Source organism: Prunus persica, chromosome G7, assembly GCF_000346465.2.
Source record: "Prunus persica cultivar Lovell chromosome G7, Prunus_persica_NCBIv2, whole genome shotgun sequence".
In the NCBI taxonomy this organism is placed as follows: domain Eukaryota; kingdom Viridiplantae; phylum Streptophyta; class Magnoliopsida; order Rosales; family Rosaceae; genus Prunus; species Prunus persica.
In genome coordinates, this window is record NC_034015.1 from 5,577,211 (window position 1) to 5,600,210 (window position 23,000).

General features: G+C 34.2%; 1 pseudogene; it reads left to right on the top strand.

Moving 5' to 3' along the window:
- LOC18771071 overlaps nt 1,591–23,000 on the top strand; it is a 61,832-nt pseudogene continuing 40,422 nt past the window's right edge.

A 23,000-nucleotide genomic window follows, 5' to 3' on the forward strand; every position in this document is an offset into this window, starting at 1 on the left:
CACTGCAGAGAACTGATACCCCACTTCCCCAAGTACTTGCAGACCGTCGGACCAGTCCCACATAGACTAGGAGAGTAAGAAAGAGGCTTGCCGTAACGTGGAAGCAAAGGCGGCGCACAAAACCCTAATCTGTTTCACAAAACCCTAACCTAGAGTGGAAGGGACTTTTTTATGTTAAAATGAAGGACAATACTACTAATTTTTTATCTTTCCCCCTGGTTGATTGACCCCAATTTTCCCCTTTGCTGATTGATTGTTTTATCCATTTCTCACGAACTCAATATTTCACTGCATATCATATCCCAATGTAAATATGCAAAATTTGCAATGTTTATGTGAAAATGGCATTCGATTCTGCTTAGTTCAATATCAATATCAATTTCGAAGCTATTGTTATTGGTATAATGATAAGCCTATATTATATATATATACAGTCCCCTTCTATTGAGGGATCCCTCAAATAATTTTATTTGAGGGACGCCCTTTAGGGTACCTTACAATACTTTTCCCAATGATTCAAACATCTATTTTTTAGGTCTTCATTCATAGATCATCCTTACAAAAAATTAGACAAATCAGAAACCGTTTCAACATCCAATTGTGTCTTACAAAATCAATGAACACGGTGCTTCAAGAAAATACTAAAATTTCAATAACTCAATTGAGTGGTCAAATGATATCCGATTCAAGTAATTTTTTGTAGAGATGATCTTTGAATGAGTATCTACAAAATAGATGGTTTGGATTAGTGAAATACAATCCGGAGTGGGGCCTACAATGGGTATCCCTCAAATAAGTTTATTTAAGGGATCCCTCAATGGAAGTTCTCTGTATATATATATATTATGCCTCCTTTGCTTATTTATTTGTTAAATTCCTTAGATTAAATTGGTTGTTTTAATTGGTTTTGTGAGATTTGTGAAAGAATTGTGAAATATGAGAAACTGAGGTAAAAAGGGGCAAGAAGATGAAGATTGGAGATTAATTAAAAAGAAGCCAAGTCATTCCTTTTGTTGCAAGGAGTGTTATCAAATTTCCTAGTTCAAGATGATTCAAGTCAAACAAGGAGAAATAAAGAAGACCTTATATTAGAAGACATCCTATTTTTTGAACCAATTGTAATTATACCTTAGATATGTAGGATTTCTAGGAGTATTATAAATAGGGAGTTTCGGTCATTGATCAAAGGATCCTTGATCATCTACCATCAAATTTCTACATATTCATATTCATAGCCGAAACACCCAAAGGAGAATACGAAGAGCTTGCGCAACCTTGGCATTCCATTTGGAGAAATCGGTGCCCTAGTGCTTTATCATCTTTTTCATCTTTTACATTATTTACTTAATCTCAAATTATTTTACTTGCTTAATTAGATTTTAATAATCATAAATCTCTTATCATTTAATTCAAATATAATTAGAAATAAATGACTCTAGTATTTAATAGAATAACTTGATCCCTGTTGGAACAATACTCTATTTACTACTATACTAATTTGAGCAATATTGTCCACTTGCAGTTAAGCACATCACTTCACATTTTTCATGTATTGTTTTCCATTGTATTCCCACCTGCCCAATTCTACATTTTTACTTGGCTTTCTCCTACAAATTATCTTGCAATTTTGAATGGTTGTTTACTTTTTTTTTTTTTAAGAGAAAATGGTTGTGGTTTTGTAAGTTATGCGTTGGTTGTTAGAGTCATGAAGGAAGGATTAGAGTCATGAAGGATAAAGGAGATGAAAGTGCAGACACACATGTCAGGACAGAAATCTGGGCAGGTGCCCAATCAGGCAGGCACTCAGATGCCTGTGCTGCCCCAACATAATGGAAATTTCCTTCCCACATTACGTTCAATTATGCAAGAAAAGATGTAAGATGCATTTCCTTTGGTGTCATATCCTTATTTATAAGGATATTGAATTGCTTGTTATCATGTCGACTTCTTTATTCTTTGCTCATTTTCTTTCAAGTGTGCTATTCTTTGCTTTATGTGAAACAAGATTTGTGTCTTGCAAACCACAGATGAATTCTATGGGTGCAACAATATCTAGTATTTGAAGCCTTGTTCTCTCTCTCTCTCTCTCTCTCTCTCTCTCTCTCTCTCTCTTCTTCCGTATTTATGAAAATATTCCTGATTTCTTAACAATAAAAATTACATTTTTGTTTCTGTTGCTTCAGATCCAATAATGCATGATTAATTAGTTCTTTTATTTATTTGAAAGGAAAAACAAATTTTGGAGTTTTCTTTTGCTGTTTGTTTTTTAGTTCTCTCATAATTGTATTTTTGTTGATTTAAATGCGGTATTCCGTGTTTTATGTTTGAGCATTGCTTACCTGAGTACTGATGTTATCATCTTGCTTTTCAGCTGTCAAATTATACAGCAGTAGCAACATCCCCAGCCAATGAGTGACACAAAGTTTAGGGAGATTGTTAAAAAATTGGATGAGAGTTTGTTGCGACATGCTCACAGAGAGGTTTCTCATTTTCTTTTCTATTTGTTTTTCTATTCACGTCTCTTTTAGCCTCTTTAAATAGATGTTGTTTCTCTCTTTTATCAGTCTTATTGCAGAAGGTTCTTACCTAGTATTATTCTTATTTACAAAATTTAGTAAAAAACCCAAAAGGAACAAGCTCCTCTCAAAAACACCCAAAATATTTTCAAAATGACAAAAAAGCCCCTTATCTTAAAACCCAATGACATGCAAATCCTAGGCTTTTCTCTCTTCCATAAAAGACCAAAGCAACATGTGAAGTCTTGTCTTTTTTTCAACAACAGCGCAGTAACAGTGACCAGCAGCAGCACAGTAACATTGCCAGCAGCAACAGCAACAATGTAGCAGTCCATATTTTAAAGAGCTTTGTTTGTTTGTGCATGTGAATCTGAAATAGTCATGTGAAATAGTTGGATTGTATAGAGTGTGCATGTGAAGTGCATATGAAGTGAAAAAGAGAGTTCAAAGAGGAGGTATCAGATAGAGAGGCTCCTCCTCCCATCCTTAGCAAGAGAATAGAGGTCGGTGAAAATGGTGTACATAGTGGGAATAGAGGTCGGTGAAAATGGTGTACATAGTTTTGTAACTCCGAAGAAAGAAGTACAAAAACACTAGAGAAGAAAAAATCTCAATACTTCCTCCTTCAGTTTTCGATCAATAAAACTCCCTTTGTTCATATATTTTCTCTTATCCACTTATTATACTTACTTACTCCAACCACTATTAATACTGTCGACCATTATTAATATCTCCGACCACTATTAATACTCGGTGATAACAGTAGTTCTAGCAACATAAGCAATTAAGTAAGTCCTTTTCTATTTTATTTATGGTTTTCTTAGTAGACTTCTTGTCCAAAACAAGGAAACACTTTTCATAATTATGTTGTTATCTTGCTAAACTAACGATCAATACTTTGTTTGAGCACTTGGTCATGTTTGATAATTGCCATAACAATAATTGGATGTCTATCAGGGATCAGGGAACCTCTGAATTCAGAGGACCTTTGAGTTCTACTCCATAGCCCTTTAAGTTGGCGTCTTTGCAGTTCCAAATTCTCGTTCCATGTGCTAGGCATGGTGTCTGGTTGTTATTTTGGCCTTTAGAAACCTTGACCGAGACCCTTGAAAAATAATGGTATCAGAGCTTTAGTTTAGCACCTTAATAATATAGTTATACCAGTAAAATACCTTGAGGATAGAAGTCAATCAACACAACTGATAAAAATCAACGTTTTATAACCTGTTAAAATTTTGTTAATTACCAGAATCACCAGTTAAGAACAGTAAACCCTTTGCATGTTTGGCCTTTGGTGGACACCTATTAGAATAAAAGAAAGGTTACATGAATTAAAAAGACAGAAAGTAGAATACCAAATAGAAATTAGGAATCCAGAAGAATTTATAAGATCACCAGACGTAGGTAATTATCCTAGAAGAAAATTAGAACAGAATAGTATAATAAGAAACCAGTACCATTTACAAGTCTGTAAAGAATCTATAGAAGCTTTCCAAGAGCATTTAAGCATCTTAAAAGAAAAAGGTAGACTTAGATAAATTTTAATTATATGATAGATATCTTAATTTAGAAATCAGTGAACAACAAAAGAAAAAATTAACTCTAGATAATAATACATTAGTTTGTTATTTTCCACAAAAAGAACACAAACATCTATTACATAACAGTAACAGTCCCTTAGAAAATAGTATTATTGACATTTTAATTAGTCAAGCAGAAAGTGTAAAATTTGAACATAATAAACATAATAGAATAATTCAACAGTTACTAGAATATTTTCAGAAAAATTCCTTAAAAATAATTAGACAAAACTTAGACTATATAACATCTCAGTTAGAATATAAAAATAGAAATATCCAAAGATTTCCTAGCAATAAAGAAATCAAAGACCTCATAGATCTTATAGATAGTAAGCGAAAACAAATAGAACTCCATTCATTAGAAATTATCGAGCAATTAAAATTAGAAGTGCAAAAAATACAGTTAGTACAAAAAATATTAACTGAACAAGTAGAAAACTTACATAGTAAAATAGATAGACTTTTAGTTTAATGACATATTCTAAAATTAATAATAAATATATCAAAGCATTAGAAGAAGTTGATAAACTAGATAAAGAACCAGTAGGCCTTACAGACTTTACAACATCTGTAGTAAGTACTAATATTCCTATTAGACAAAATAACTTAATTATCCAATTAATTTTAAATCTAGCTAAAAAGTAGATCAATTAGAAGAACAAATAACATAAATTAATCAAGTAGTACACAATACCACTTCTACACTACCCAAAGACTTAGTTGATAAATTAGAAAATTTAACCTTAGGAAATAATCCTCATAGAAGAAAAGGTAGAATAAATCCATTTCATAATAGTAAATGAAACTCTTTAGAAAAGGAAAAGAAATAGTTAGAACAAAAGATATATACCCTAGTGAACAAGAAGCACAAGAATTCCTTAGAAAAAGCTTTGAAAAATCTCAGAAAAATAAATATAATTTATATCAATTAGGAAGATTTGAAAATAGACATAGTATTGTAAGCAACATCAGTCAACATGAAGTAAGTTGTATAGATAAAGAAGTAACTCTCAATTTACTTAGTAACACAGCAATAGAACATCTTAAAAAATTATACTATCAACAAATTCATATAGGAACAATTATGATAGGAATAGCTGGACTCGCTAGAGCACAAGTAGAAACTAAAGCACTAGTATACATATATGATGACAGATGAGACAACCATCAGCAAGCAGCTATAACTACAGCAGAAGTAGATCTTAGCACAAATTTAGCAGTTATAGAGTGTATTCCTAATTATGTCATAAATATTAGAGAATTTAGTAAACATATAAAAATTAGCATAAGAACAAAAAATTATAATATGAAAGGTGAGTATAAAAATTTAAGCATCAGTCTTGTGTATGTAGGAAAAATTTTAGATAGTTATAATTACAAATTTAATGTAGAATTTCAAAATTTAATACAAATTTTTGGTAGTAAACATGTTAATATGATAGAGGTAAAACTAGTAAATAATAGTTTTTTAGAAGGAACATAATGGATTTTACCCAGTAACAAAAAATAAACAACCCGATAAAGCACAAATTTTTGAAAATCGTATAGGTGAAGCAATAGTAAGTTTTACTAATTATAAACAAATAAATGATATAGAAGACTTAGAAAGTGAATTAGAAGAAGAAATGCATATGACATTTGATAACTTAGAAATAAATATGATTGAACATAATTTTGATAATATAGTTGATAAACTTATAGATGACATAGATAATTAGATGAAGAAGAATATATAGGAAAATATAAAACTTATGATTTAGGATTACATAGATTATCAGATAAAAAAATGAATGATTTAATTTTAAATATAGGATTAGAATATATTTTAGAAGAAAAAGAGTATCAAAATATGGTAATTGAAATAGAATGCATGCCTGTAGAAGATCAGTATAGTTCAACTGGACCATCTGTAGCCCCTGCAAGTAGAACAGACCAGCAAAATCTTAGGCAAACTAATGAACCATATAGAGAAAATAATGAAGAAACCGGTAGAAATGCTTTCCAACAAGAAACATTTGGAATAAGAAAAAATAGAATCCCTTATAAAGGAATTGAACAAATTAGTTTAGCAAGAAATATATTAAATTTAGATCATGTAGACCCACAAGGTTGGGAAAAAACTATAGAAAGATACGAAAAAGGATGTGTACATGCAACATTAATGTTAGATTTTAGTAATAATAAAGATATGTTAGATTACTTTGAACATACTTTAGATGAAATGGTTTTTGATTATTTTCAAGCATGGAAAATTAAAAATCCAAAAGAACATCAAGCAATAAAAGAAATGTTTAATATAGATGCTTTTGTTAAATTAATCAAATATGAGTTTTTAGATCATAATAGAGTAGATGGTAGGAATGAACAAGAACAAATTAGAGCGATAAGAAATATAGAACAACTACAAATTTGTGATTTACAATATATTTTTGAATATACTTCAGACTTTTTCAAGTATTTAGGTAGAATAGGTAGAATTGATGATCTTAATTTGTTATATAATTATATGACAAAAATTAAAGGACCAATAGGAGAAACAATTTGGAATGCACGGCAAAAACGCCCTAGGGAATTAGATGTATCCATAGGAGCAAGAATACAACATGTATATGATATATTACGATCAGAATGCAGTCAAATAAAAGCAAAAAGACAAATTAGAAAATAATTTTACATGAGTTGTAAAAACATAGATTTACCTAAACAATATGGATGTCATAAAAAATTTAAGCAAAAGAAGCCATCACTACTACAAAAAGTGAAAAAGACGACCAGAAAACAACAACGGTCTAAGTGAAAACCGTCGTGGTTTTTAAAAAGACGACGGTTCTAAAAACACCGTCGTATAATACCACCTTAGACAACTAAAAATGGAGATTCAAATGGCTGTTCAAAAACAACGACGTACCTAATTAAAAAACCGACGTCTATTTGAAACAGATTTCCGCAGTGTAAAATCAAAGCCAACAAAGAACGGCAGAAGTTATGAATCGACCGACGTAGAAAGTAAAGACGACGATTTCAATAAAAGCCGCCGTTTTTACTCATAAAATAACACGACAAAATTTTCGTATAAGACGCCGTATAATTACAAACAAATCGACGGCCTTAAAATACAAAATGTCGCCGTATTAAATTAATTTACAACGACGGAAAATATAAATATATCGACGTTATTCTCGTATAGTTCTACGACGTTATCTTTAAATCGTACTATAAAATTTAACGTCGTATTTATTAATTTTATACGTCGTACCTTTAATTTAAACCGTCGTCTTAATAAGAATTTTTGTTAACAATTTTTTCCTTTATTTTCTTATCCTACGTCGGTAGATCTACTTAATGACAAGAATTGAAATCTGTCATCCAAAAAAGAAACTTTACATAATCCAGAACATTAATTTCCTTCATTTTAAATTTCCTCCGGAAAAAAAACTCTATTTATAACGCACTGTAATTGAAAAATAAACTGAAAGGTCACGGGAAAAAAATTTCTATTCATAATTTAACAATTCAAATCCACGTCGGTTATATTAAACCTAACGACGTTAAATGAAAAGATTCCACGTCGCAAAACAAATATTGCGTCGTGTTAGTTTATGGTTTCTTTAATAGTTTCAGTTTCTTTAACAGTTTGGTCCTTTATCTTTCTGCAGGACTTGTATAGTTCAAAGCATTGACTTGTATAGTTCAGAGTATAGTTCAAAGCACTGATTCGATTGCTCATGCTTTATCGCATTCATGAAGCCATTTCTATTCTTTATCGCATTCTTGAAACCCGTCTTCTTCTTCTGAAGCTCTACGGATAAAGCAAGAGGCTATCACAAATCTGACGGATCTTCTTAGCCAAGAAAATCAAGCAGAGGATCAGGCACATCTGATCTTCAGATTTCCCTGAAAAGCGAATTTTCCTTCGACAGCAAGTGGAGGCCAGGCTTGCATCTCTTTTGATGGAAAGCAAGGAGTATTCAGAAGCACTAAATGTCCTATCAGGCTTGATCAAGGAAGTGAGAAGGCTAGTTGACAAGCTTCTTCTTGTGGACATAGATTTGATGCGAGTAAGCTCAATTTCTCTTTGAGAAAGACATCCAAATTACTGTCTTTGAGATGTAAGAGACAGTGTCTCTGAGAGAGGAAGAACTTGGAACCCTAAATGTAAACCGAAAATGAATGAAAGCGACAAATTTATAGAATAAATTTTTAAAACCAACGGCGGTCCTTACAAAAAAACCGCCGTTTAAATTTTAAAATCAACGTCGTTATGACCGACGTATATTACATAAATTCACGTCGGTACATTAATAAAACCGACGTGTTAAATGATCTACCATGACGCGAGTTATTACTTATGTACTTTAATTTTTGAGTTTACTACGACGGTACCTACAACACTACTGTCGTACTTATTTACCACGTCCGAAGTTAAACGTACTGTCGTATTTTGTAATTTATACGTCGTAGTTATATGTAACCGCCGTATTATTTTTTGAAATGGTTTTATATGTAAGCAACTTTTCGTGTACCTGTCTTACACATGCACTGTTTCCAAACCTGATTAAAAATTTCAATCTCCCAGAGAAAACTTTTAGACTTTTTTCCTTGTCAGAGCACTTTCAGAGTATCTCATCGTCTTCCTCTCGTCTTCTTCGTCGTCTCTGAACTTAAACATCGATCGTCTTCCTCTTGCTTTCATTGCACGCAAAAGGTAAGCTTTCATTTTCACTATTTTGGTTGCTGTTTTGCATGCTCATACGTTTTTTGTTTGAAAAATCTTTTTACCTTTTTTCTGGCCAAAATCATTTTACTTCTTTCCAAGTTCGAAAAAATATACAGACAAAGAGGGAAAGTTTCCAACTTTGAAGACAACTACCTCAACTAAATAAGACGACGGTAGCTTCTTATTTACGTGGTTAAATATGTAGACCACGACGGTTCGTCAGTCGTTCTAGTGTCGTCTGAAAATTGACAAAGTTGTTTTTAAAATTATAGTCTTTTTTTTATTTGCTTGTTTAATTGCAGGTTTTATTTCTCTGAACAATGGTTTTTGTTTTTCCCTAATTTGATAAAATATAAAGAAAAAGAAATTAGGGTTGGTATCTAATATAGACGACAGTATCTTATTGTTTTACGTCGTGTGAATGTTAATACCACGACGTCATATTAAAATACCGTCGTCTATATAAGATTCCAAAACTTTCTTTCTTGGCCTTGTATTTTATCAAATTAGAAAACAAAAACCATGGTTCAGAAAAATCAAATCTGCAATCAAACATTCACAGAGAAAGAAAGAAGGGTTTTGGATCCTTATATAGACGACGGTATATTACTACTGACGTCGTGTGAACATCAATACCACGACGTTATATAAATATTCCGTCGTTTATAGTTAATTATTACGTCGTTTGTAGTTAATTATTTCGTCGTTGTTTAATTACCTTGGTTTTAAACATTTATTACGTCTGATATTATTTCATTGCGTCGTTTAAAATCATATCATACGTCGTCTTTTATTAATAACCGTCGTTTGTGTTCTTAATCTTTTCTTGAAATATTTTCACTTGCAGTTTTGTCTGTAAAAATGGTTTCTCACCAAGACCAAAGTAAGGATTCTGGCTCCAACAAAAATGGAGGTAAGGAGCAAGTACCTCCTCAAGAGAAGTCTTCGAAGATAATGAAGTTTGCTTCATCATCTGCTGATACAGAACCAACCAGCGCGACAACAATCTCTGATGATTCAAAGGCTGGTCGAGGTATGAGCACAATGCCTCGTGTTGTGAAGAGAAAACTTCAGAAACTGAGGCCAATTGTTGAGTACAATAAAAGGGGGAAAGGAATTGGCCAAGCATACAGTGAGATGCAGTCCTATATTGGTGTGTTGGCACGCTCCAGAGTCCCACTTGTGGACTTGAAATGGGCTCAAATCCCCAAGGATATAAAGGAGCAGATTTGGGAAGCAGTTGACATTGCTTTTGTAGTAGGTCAAGGGGGCAAGAACTCTGTCTTAGCTTCTGCTGCCAAGAAATGGAAGGATTTCAAGTCTACACTAACAAGGCATTATATCCTTCCATACACCAATGACAGGGAGAGATTAAGCCAACCCCCTGAAACATATAAATTCATAGAGAAAGCACAATGGGATGCCTTTGTAGCTTCAAGGCTATCCAAAGACTTTGAGTCTGTGCATTCTCAACATGCACAGATTAGGGAGAAACTCGAGTACAATCATCGATTGTCTCGAAAAGGATATGCTGGTTTGGAGGATCAATTAGAGGAAACCATGCCTGGGGTAGAAATTGATCGATCTACCTTATGGAAGAGAGCTAGACAGGACAAACATGGTAACATCCCTGATCCAAAGGTGGCAGAGAAAGCAAAATTAATTGTAAGCCTACTCACTCTGTTTTAAATTTTTATTAAACTGTGAATAATTCTTATTACGTCTTATGTTATATTTTGCGTCGTGTGAATGATATTACCACGTCGATATTTTTTAAAACACGTCGTCAAAGGTCTAAATAGGAATCACAACTCTGTTTTCTGTAATTATAGCATAAGATGTCGGTGGTTCAATTTCGCGTCGTCTGTATTAAATTACTACGTCGAAATGTTTTAAACAACGTCGTTAAAGGTGTGAATATTGAATCATCCCTCTGTTACATAAGACGTCGGTGGTTTATTAATTTCGTCGTTTTAAAAAACTAACCATGTCGGTATAACTACCGTCGTGATAAATTATAATAACGTCGATTTATATGTTATTGCGTCGTGTGAAATTATATAATACGTCGTTTGTATATAAATAACCGTCGTGTGTTTTTGTTCTTACTTTTTTATATATCTTTGTTTCAGGATGATTTGCAAAAACAAGTCTCGGAAGGCAAAGTCACCGTCTCTGGCAGCAATGATGTGCTGACCATGGCTTTGGGCCCCGAGCATCCAGGCAGAGTCAGAGGAGTAGGTGCTGGGATCTCACCAAAGCAATATTTCAATTTACCCAAACCACAGAGAGTGAGCTTTGACGACCGTTTGAAGGACAGTTTAAGAGTTCTCCTTCAAGAAGAGACTAGAAAGATGGAGGCTAAGGCAAGGGAAGAGGCTTTAAGGATGGAGGCTAGAACGAAACAATTGGTAGAGGCTGAGAGGGAGCATTTCCTGAGTCAGCTTTCCCAATTAATTCCCAATTTTGATCCAAGCATGCTTAAACCCAGAATTAGCCAAAGTCCCAAAAATCCAATGTCTGACAAAGCAAGCTGCTCTGGAGGTGATGTGAGATCCCAGCATTTTGAGGATGATACTGCCAAAAATGGGAAACATCAGGAAGAAAAGGTAACATATCTGAACTTTGAATTCTCTGTTTTTTTAAAAACCATTAGACGTCGTTATTATTAATAAAACCGTCGTTTGAAATACATACCACGACGATTTTAAAAATAAACCGTTGTTTGTATTTCAATACCACGTCGTATTTAGTTTACTTGTTTTACACGCCATTAAACATCGTTATTTTTAAAACTTTGTGGTTTTTAGACGACGGAGTTAATCATTCCCGATGTCATAGATGAAGAGAATAAAGAAGAAAAACAAGATGAAAAGCAGAAAGAAGATGACGACCAGGTATGTTCACATAACTTTGCCTTTTTTATTTGTTTTTCAAAATTCCAGACGTCGATATTTTTCTTTAAACCGTCGTTTGTTTACAACTTAGACGGCGGAATTGTTTTCTAAGACGTAATAAATAATTCACCACGACGGTTTTTTCACCGTCGTTTAAATTGTTTTCAGACGACGTTTTATTCCTTAAACCGTCGTTTTTATTGAATTACCACGTCATTTTTTTTATTTCTTTAAACAGGTTACTAAAGTTGTTGATTATTCAAATATGGAGGCGCCATCTTCTTTACAAACCCTTTGTCGTTATGTGGAAACGACACTCGTGCCTCAGGATAAGACCCTGCACTTTACAATTGATAAGGAGGTCTTTGGTCTAGAGCGCGATACCTTCCTCCTGCCTGAAGATATTACACAATTTGCAGGCATTGAGGAAATAGGAGCTACAGTCATTGCTGTATATATGAGGTTTGTCATTCTAAAATAATACGTCGTTGGTTTATTTATTGCGTCGTCTTAACTAACTAACCACGTCGTTAGTATGTACCGTCGTGATAAATTTATTATAACGTCGTTGTCTATTTCAGTACATCGTGTGAAACCTTATAATACGTCGTTTTGTTATACATAACCGTCGTGTGTTTTTTTTGCGCTGACTTGTTTATATTATTTTATATATTTAGGTACTTACACGATGTTTTAAAACAAGCAAATATGTGCACAATGGTTGGCTTTATCGACCCTGCTACAGTTAGTGCCAGCTCTGGCACAATAGCTGACAGATCACGAATGGTAGCATCACGACTTCAGAAGACTGACGGTGAACAGATTTTCCTGATGCCTTACAATCCAGGGTTAGTCTCCTTAACAGGATTTTGTTTTTATGATTTTCAATAAATGACAGCGTATAAACTAACCACGTCGGTGTTTTATTTTATTGAGTCGTTTGAAATGACTAACCACGTCGGTAGTTATTTATCGTCGTGATAAATATATAATGTCGTCGATTGCTACTTTATTTCGTCGTGTGAAATATTATAATACGTCGTTTTTGTAAATAACCGTCGTTTTTATATTAATTTTGTGCAGCCGTCATTGGATCTTGCTGATTGTAAGAGCAAAGAGGGAAACAGTCTATTTTCTGGATCCTCTGCCAGGATATCGTGTGGTCGATGAAGAGGCCAAAAACATCGTGAACAGTGCCATAAAAATTTATAATTCCCACATAGCCAGATCAGGCCGTAAGGCAGTCATTTGGAAAACTCTGTCAGGCACACCAAAGCAACCCAGCAATGTCGAATGCGGGTATTACGTGATGCGCTTCATGAAGGACATCATCATGGATCCTTCCTTGGGGTTTGAGAAGAAGGTAAGAAGAAATAACCTTCAAACATTTTACGTCGTTTTTTGTATTATCAACGACGGTCATGTAAAATTACCGTCGTTGAATAGATATACTACATCGGTTATGGTCGTCTGTGATTGAATTTCCTTTTATTTATAAACCCTAATAGTCATTGTTTTTATGCAGTATGCGAAGGGAAAACAGGAAGAGCCATACCCCCAAGAAGCAATTGATGAAGTCCGGAATGAATGGGCAGAGTTTGTTTGCCTTCAACTGGAATAGGGGAATTATTGAACACTTGATATTTATGTATAATGTACAAATTTTGTCTATAATATATAATGTAAAAATTTGTTGAGGTTTTCTTAAAGTAAAAACAAAAACAAACATACAAAATGCGTTACCGACGTGTAATAATTTTCCAACGACGTAATAAAGTCAAAAGCCGTCGTTTTTTGTGGTTTCGTTTTAAACAAATCCGACGTAAAAGGATATTTAGACGACGTTCTTTGAACAATGGAGTCGTTTATGGTTTACAACGTCTTCAATTTCTTAAGGGTTCAGGGTAGTACTTTGTAACGACAGCGGTTAAGTCGAGGAATATATATTTTACGTCGGATAGTTAAATATCCGCCATCGTTTCTCATTTAAACAACGTCATTTTAACAACTTAGTCGTCTCTTACAATTTACAACGTCTACAATTTATTAACACCGACGTGGTTTGTTGTTGTGATAAGAATATTTTATTATTTTTATATCAAAATATTCAAAATAAATTTAAAATAAATCAGAAAAATGCAAAGTCAACTCCTATGAAGTCATTGATATATTTTCTTCCCCCTAAAGCTTGAAAAAATTCATTTTGAATAACAAAAATTTAAAATGAACATCCAAAACAAAATTGTTTTGATGAGTCATAAAGTCACTTCTAGTTTTATGGTTTAGGGTTTAGAGTCTAGGGTTTAGAGATTAGGGTTGTTATTTATTGGGGTTTATTTTTAAAGTATAATTTTTGGGTAGTCTAGGGTATATATTAGGCTGTAAAACCATAAACCCTTTTATAAACTTAATTTTTAAAATTATACAATTTAGTTTTAAGGGTTTAGGATATTAATTGTTAACGACGGTGGTTGAGTCGTGGAATACATATGTTACGTCGTGCAGTAAATTATCCGACATGGTTTCTGCGTTAAACGACGTCATTTTAATATGTAAGTCGTGTATTATTATTTACAACGTTTTCAATTTCTTAACCCCGACGTGGTTTTTCAGTCGTCTTTATATCAAAATATTGAAAATAAATTTAAAATTAATCCGAAAAATGAAGCGTCAAAATAAACGGCGTTACGTTCAGTGTTTCCGTCGTGGAATATTACATTTACGTCGGTTCTTGTAGAACTTTCGCCATGGTTTTTCTTTCGACGTTTTAAAGAGCGCGCGCTCTAAAAATTTTCGCGCGTCCTAAATTTTTTTATATTTGGCTCTTATTCTTATTCTTCTAACCCTGAACCCTAAAATTTTCAGATTTCGTGCAACATAACATTTCGCTCTCTCACTTCTGCTCTAATTAATAGTTGCTCTGTCACTTATGCTCTGTCGAATCTGTGAGCTCGTCCAACCTGTAAGTACAAACCCTATCTTCCCCTTGTAAATTCATTGAATGATATTAGGTTGTTTTGTTAAAGGGTTTTAGGTATATGCTTTGCGATCTGTTAATAATGTGCTTATAAGTATGGGTTCATGGATTTTCTGTTTAATGGGTTCATGGATTACATTATCTGTTATGTTGAATTGGGAATGGATTTAATTTTGTCGGATCTTTTAATCACCCTATGTTATGTTGAATTGGGAATGAATTTATTGTTTTCATGCTTGGTTTCATGTATATGTTGTTTTCTTGCTTGGTTTCATATATATGTTGTGTTCTTAATGGGTTTTGGGTTCTTGAAAATAAACTGAGACACGACGCCTTTTTAGGCATACGACGACGATTACACGACGGTTTATGAAAAAACCGTCGTTGTATTAATTATACACGACGGTGTTTTCATAAACCGTCGTTTGTATTACTTATATTAGACGACGTCTGTTGAAAATCCGTCGTCTATATATGCCAAATACGTCTGTTTTTGTTTAAAACCCGTCGTCTCTGTTGTGTATTAGTTGCTATTAGATCTTTGTATAATCTGCTATAGTGATGGTCATTGCCTGTATTTTCACTTTATTATAGATAATAGGTTATAGTGTCGGAGATGGATAATTCATGGATGCACTCGGATAGAAGATCGAAGGCATATGAGTTTGGGGTGGAAGCATTTTTGAACTTTGCTGTAGAAAATCTTCTAACTACAACACATATCCGTTGTCCATGTGTTAAATGTGTTAATTTGAAGTTGTTTGGGGTTGGAATTATAAGGGATCACTTATACTTTAATGGAATTGACCAAAGCTATAAGAATTGGACATTTCACGGAGAACCTTGGGAACCAACTACTAATGCTAGTAGAAATGTTGAAGAAGATGATGGCCATAGTAGGTACAGTTTTGTGTCTGAAGAAATTGATATGGATGATAATGATTTTGGTTCGGATCCGTATGAGTTTGCCAATGTGATTGGGGATGGAGATCAACCAGTGTACCCTGGTTGTAGAAAGTACACGAAGTTATCGGCATTAGTGAAGTTGTATAATTTGAAGGCAAAACATGGGATGAGTGATGTCTGTTTTACAGAATTATTGATACTTCAAGGCGATTTGCTTCCAGAAGGAAATACAATACCAACCTCTATGTATGAGGCTAAAAAGACTTTGTGTGCATTGGGGCTGAGTTATGAGAAAATGCACGCATGCCCCAATGATTGCATCTTGTATAGGAAGGAGTATGAGGATTCAACTAATTGTCCTACTTGTGGTATCTCAAGGTGGAAGGAAGGCAAAGATTCAATCTTGAAAGAGGGTGTGCCAGCGAAGGTGGTGTGGTATTTTCCTCCAATTCCAAGGTTTAAAAGGATGTTTCAATCACATGAGACAGCTAAGAGTTTGACTTGGCATGCTGCTAGAAAATCAATTGACGGTCAGATGTCTCATCCGGCGGATTCCCCGTCTTGGAAACTTCTTGATGATAAATGGCCTGAGTTTGGTAATGAGCCGAGAAACTTGAGATTGGCTCTTTCATCTGATGGATTCAATCCCCACAGTTCTCTAAGTAGCAGATATAGTTGTTGGCCGGTTATCTTAGTTACATATAATCTTCCTCCATGGCTGTGCATGAAACGAAAGTTCATGATGTTAACCTTATTGATTTCCGGTCCTAAACAACCCGGAAATGATATAGACGTCTACGTGGAGCCTTTGATTGATGATTTAAAATCTTTGTGGGATGGGATTAGAGGAGTGTATGATGCACATAATGGAGAATACTTTACACTCAGAGCTGCATTAATGTGGACAATTAATGATTTCCCCGCCTATGGAAACTTATCTGGTTGTGTTGTTAAAGGATATAAAGCTTGTCCAATATGCGGCGATGATACACCTAGTCATTGGTTGAAAAATGGCCACAAAATTTGTTACATTGGGCATAGAAAATGGTTACCAATCAATCATCCATATAGGAGGCAACGTGCAGCTTTTAATGGGAAACCTGAATATGGCATACCTCCCGAGCCATTAACCGGAGAAGAAGTGCTGCATATGGTTGAAAATGGTGACAGAGTTTGTGGGAAGAAGAAATCAATATTCTTTGATCTCGAGTATTGGAAATACCTTCCTGTGAGGCATGCCCTAGATGTTATGCACATTGAGAAGAATGTTTGCGATAGTATTATTGGTACATTGCTGGAGATCCCTGGAAAAAATAAAGATGGGATTGCTGCTCGATTAGATTTATTGAACATGGGGGTCAAAACTGATTTGCAACCCGAGTATGGAGAAAGACGTACTCGTTTGCCTCCTGGGCCTTGGAATTTGTCAAGAGCAGAGAAGAGAGAGGTTTGCAATTCTTTCTATGGTATGAAGGTCCCTGAAGGTTATTCTTCAAATATTAAAAATCTTGTATCTTTACAAGATTCAAGACTTCTTGGCCTTAAATCACATGATTGTCATACCTTAATGCAACAATTGCTCCCTGTGGCAATTCGTTCTGTTTTGGAGAAGCCTGCAAGGTATGCAATAACTCGTTTGTGCTTCTTCTTCAATGCTATATGTGCAAAGACTGTTGATGTTTCCAAGCTAGATAAGTTGGAAGAAGATGTAGTAGTTACTCTGTGTTTGCTTGAGAAGTACTTTCCCCCTTCATTCTTTGATATCATGGTTCATCTAGTAGTACATCTTGTCAGAGAAGTTCGTCTATGTGGGCCAGTATATTTTAGGTGGATGTATCCGTTTGAAAGATATATGAAAGTGCTGAAGGGGTATGTTCAGAATCGTACTCGTCCCGAAGGTTGCATTGCTGAGTGGTATATAGCTGAAGAAGCGGTAGAGTGTTGTACTCAGCATTTATCTAATGTTAGTACAGTTGGAGTGCCTTCAAGCCAAAAGATGGGACTTTCAAAGCCATTATCAGGTTGCACAGTGAGCGTAGTTGATCAGGACCTGTTGAATCAAGCACATCTATATGTCTTGGAGAATACGGAGGAAGTCCTACCTTATATCGAGTACGTATGAGCTTTATTCTTTAAGTTTCCATTTTAAATTATTTCTTATGTTTATCTTCTATATTTAGGACCGTAATGCTTGAATTTTTCGTGTCATGTAGGCAACATATGATTCACATCAAGACTGCTTATCCAAAATTTAGAAAGAGAACAAAGTGGCTGCAGGATAAGCACAATAGCACTTTCATTCAATGGCTACGCTTCAAGGTATATGTTGTTGAATAACATATTTCTCTTTTAATTTTCTTCTTATTTATATGTTAGATTGAATTAAGATATGATTAATTTGCAGGTTCAAAGTGAACTTGAGGAAGACAATCATGGCGTATCAGAAAATTTAAGGTGGCTAGCAGCTGGTCCAAACATGTCAGTGCCATTATATAGGAGCTATCTTATTAAAGGTATTAAATTCAATATCAAGGCACAAGATGATGTGCGGACAACTCAAAATAGTGGAGTTTATTTACTTGCACATACCATGCAAGTTGCTAGTGCCAAGGATAAAAACCCAATTCTCTCAAATATGGGTTTCTATGGTGTCATTCAAGAAATTTGGGACCTTGACTACCAAAAGTTTACAATCCCAGTCTTTAGGTGTGATTGGATAGATAGTTCTGGTCTTGTAGTCGACGAACTTGGATTTACCCTTGTAGATTTGAGTAAAATTGGACATAGGAATGACCAATTTGTTTTGGCTTCTCAAGTCAAACAAATATTTTTTGTTGACAACCCGATGCATCGTGGTTGGTCGGTAGTGTTATCAATGCCTAATAGAGAATATAATGATGTTATTGGTGATGAAGTCTTAGGTGATGTGATAATTGAGTGTGAGCCATTTACTAGATGGATGCCAAATGTTGACACATTTGATGAACGGGTAGGTGAGTTAGGCGGTCAAAATATTCGAGATGGGTGTGAAGATATATGGATTGAATGATGCTTATGTAATTGGCAGTGTATGACATTAATTTTGTAATATATTGTAATGCGATTTCTTCACTTTCTACGTTCAAATAAAACACGACGTTATTGTGAATCAGTTATTCAGCATATTTACCGACGTCTTAAAGCAACGTAACAATGAAGAACCACGACGCTATTGTGAAGCAATTATTCAGGATATCACGTCGGTGAAGGATTAAGAACCGCCATGTAATTCAGAATAACACGACTCCAATCCCATAATACCGACGTCTAAAAAACGAGATATATAATCTGAACGTTAAAAAATACGACGTCATCATACATTTTCCACGTCGCAAGTTCTTTTATAAACGAAGAGGAACGAAATGAATTCCGACGGAAGTTCATTATAACCGCCGTCTAATAACAATTAAACGACGTTATTTGTAATACGGCTCTCATCATAATCTACGCCGTCTATATGTTCTGTAATACGGCTCTCATTTATTTGGAACCGACGTTGTTTAGAAGTTCAACGTCGTCTATATTATTAAGTGCGTCGTGAGTAATGAATACATATAAATACAACGTCGACTATATAAATGTATACGTCGTAAATAATGACACTGACAACTATTTCCACGTCATCTTTTTTAGAAAAATCGAAGTGGAAAATTTATTTCACGACGGTTTTTTGTAAATAAGAGACGTAGTAGATTTCAATAACGTCGTCTTCTCATGTATTTAAAGACGTCATATTTTTTCTTGTCGGGTAAATTATATTTAACGGCGTAGTATTTTAGTTGTCGTCGTTGTATGTATATCTTGCGGCCTTGTTCTTTTAATATATGTCATATTTTTCCTTTTTAACGACGGTGATTTTTTTGAGTTGGTCGTCTATTCTCATCCTCGACTATTTTCTAGAACTTTAGCAGACTAAACACGTCTGTTTTTATTTTTTTCCGACGTTGTTTTATTTAACAACGTCTAATATTTATCGTCGTTGTTTGTTTCTGAAAATAGGACGTATAAATTTTGTAATACGACTCTCATATATTTGTAACCGACGTTGTTTAGTTTTTCAACGTCTACTCTATTAACATATACGTCGTAAATAATGACACTGACAACTATTTCCACGTCATCTTTTATCGAAAAATCGAAGTGGAAAATTAATTTTACGACGGTTGTTTTTATATATGCGACGTAGTAGGTATCAATAACGTCGTCTTCTAATGTATTTAAAGACGTCATATTTTTTATTGTCGTGAAAATTATATTTAACGTCGTCGTATTTGTATTTTCGTCGTTGTATATCTATCTTGCGGCCTTGTTCTGTGTCATATTTTTCCTTTTTAACGACGGTTTTTTTAGAGAGTTGGTCGTCTATTATCATCCTCGATTGCTTTTTTTAGATCTTTTTGCAGTACAAAGACGTCGTTTTGTATTTGTTGATGACGTTGTATATTTTAACAACAACGGTTATTTAGCGTCGTGGTTTATGAGGGAAAAGATGACGGTGGATTCCACGACCATTGAAAAACCCAATACACGACGGTGATTTACCGTCGTCTTTTTGCTTTTTTGTAGTAGTGCATATAGGAAAGGTTATAGAAAATATAGTCCTTATAAACAACAATATAAAAACTTTAGAATTCAACCTTCAAAAACTTTTAGAAGAAGAAAATATATCCCTAAACAATTTAGGAAAAAAATAAATAAACCATGGATTAGAAAGTATAAAGTACCCAATAAAAGTACATGTAAATATTATCTCTGTAGTGAAGTAGGACATATTAGACCTAAGTGTCCCAAATTAGGAAAACAACCAAGAGAAAAAGTACAATTAATTGAGCAACTTCAATTAGAAGATGATGAGGACTTAGAATCAATTTATAGTATTGATGATAATTTAAGTGACAATGAAAGTATTTATAGTGTTAATGCCTTAGACTCAGATTCAGAATTAGATTACTCTAGTAATTCCAATAGTGAATTAGATGAATATACGTGTATGTTTGAAGAACAAATAGAGCATGAAGAATTTGAATATGTTAATTTAGGATGGCCCCAAGAATGTAATCAATGTAAGAAAATAGTGGTAGAAAAATATTACACTAAGACAATAGTTTATTGTAAACCTTGTTTCAATAATAGATCAATAGAAATAAATATAGTTAAAATAGATAACAATAATCAAAAGAATAATTGCCCTAGTATAGAAAAACAAAAGACTAGTTCATTAATGACAATTAATTGTGAGTTAGAATTGTCAAAAGAAAATAAAATTCAAACAACAACCATGATAGATACAGGAAGCACAAAAAATGTAATAAAAGAAGAGTTAGTGCCAGAACAATTTAGGCAAAAATTAGCTAGACCAGTAAGAATTATACAGTTTGATACAAGACCTGTGTACTTAACACACTGTATTAATAATGTACTGTAAACACGAATTTCCTACAACAAATGAGACAAGAACACGTGTACAAAATAATATTTGTATTGATTTATCAAGTATGTAGGTTACAATCTCTGTGGGTATTCTTTCACAAAAATAAAAGAATTTCCTCTTATTCGATCTCCAAGAGTGTGTGCGGTTCAAGGGTGCCAAGCACTTGATCTTGAATCAGAATTTGAGACTTCGTCGAGGGCCGTCACGGCTTGATCTCCAATACGTCAGGACCACTAGTAGTGTCAGGCGGTGGATAGTCTTCGACTTTGGCTGTGGAGGAATCAGCACGTGTTTGTTGTGCTTAGTGATTCTCCACGAGCTTGATGAAGAACTTGAGAGTCTAGGTGTTGCTTCGGGTAAAGAGCTCTCTGGTTTTACAAAGTGTGTGTGCCTCCCCCTCTAAAGGTCCTTTCTCATGAATATGAGCCTAGTATTTATAGGCAAAGAATTGAGTCTTGGTTTGGAATCCCCAATCTGAATCCCTTGATTTGTGGGATTGGTTTCTGATTTGATTTAATTTGAGCTAATTGATTTAATTTAGCTCTTAATTAAGTCAAAATCCTTCATTTAGGGAAATTAACTAGTGATTTAGGAAGATGACCAAATAAGGATAATTTATTCCTTTTTGGCATATGATTTCATTTGATTGATGAAGATCTTAGATGCTAACATGTGCCATCTCCGGTGTACACCTTTGTCTGCATGAGTCATGTGCCACGTGTATTTATGTGGAACCCACAAATTTTTCAGTTATCTTTAACTAGTCAAATTTGAATTTTGACTATTGACTGTAAATTAGTGAATTTTTATTTCACTAAAATTTCCACGCCTACAAATGCCCCCACTTCAAGGTGCGTCGTAGATGCGTATGCATCATAGGTGTAACTTGAAGTCCCTCTTGATGGCGAACACATTTTATTCATCCTGTCAATTCCAAGAGCTAATCTTGATTTGATGAAGCCACTCTTGTTGGCGGTCACCTTTCTATTGTTGTAATGATCTTCTTGTGTGGTTGTTGTTGTTGTTTTTTTTTTTTTTTCACTTGGCTGTTTATACGAATTTAGGCCATTAAGATTAAAGCTCAATCTTGGCTTCTTTTTCTTTGCATGAGCGCCAATTTTTGCTACACAACTTTGATCCTCTTTTTTCTTTTCTTTTTTTTTTCTTTTTTGGGAACGTGAAACTTTGGCTGGTCGTGCCCTTGCAAACTTTGATCATCACGCCTTTTGTAATTTTTAGGCAAGGGAATCTCTGATTCCATCCATTAACCATTGATATCTTGATTTTGTAGCATTTGTATGGTCTTGAAAGTTTCCTTGTCTTCTTATTCCTTAGTCAATAGATTGCGTAATCAGATAATTTCCCTAAATGACTTTGGAAATTAATTGGGCAATTGAATTGGTACTACTCCATTATGGTTTGTTCAGGAATGAATATTATGATTTCATATGCCTTCATAATATTCTTGATCATTATAGTGACTATCCTTATATAGGATGGTCTGTGCACCCACACCACCATCTTTTCCTTGATAAAGAATCTTTCATTTAAAGTAAATTTATGAAAACTTCTTTAATATTAGCAGTAGGAGCAGTAGGAAAATCAGAATATTGTCAATAATCTCGGTGACTTGAGAGACAGCCCTATGATTTGAGAGAAAAATTTTGCAATGCTAAACAATTTCTTTTTGGCTCATTCTGAATGGAGCCGCAATGCATAATCGCTTGCATTTCTGCACTAAGCCCTTGAACTACGCCTGTTCTATACCACATGCATCTTTAGCCACTTCTCTTTTTCAATACGTTGGCAGCATCCCTTGGCAACTAATAATCACATGGTTAGTGGTGCTTCTCTTGCCTGAAGTCTGTACTTCTTCATATATATACACTTATATATATATGCACCATTTGAATTTGTTTGCTCATGTTGCATGCGTC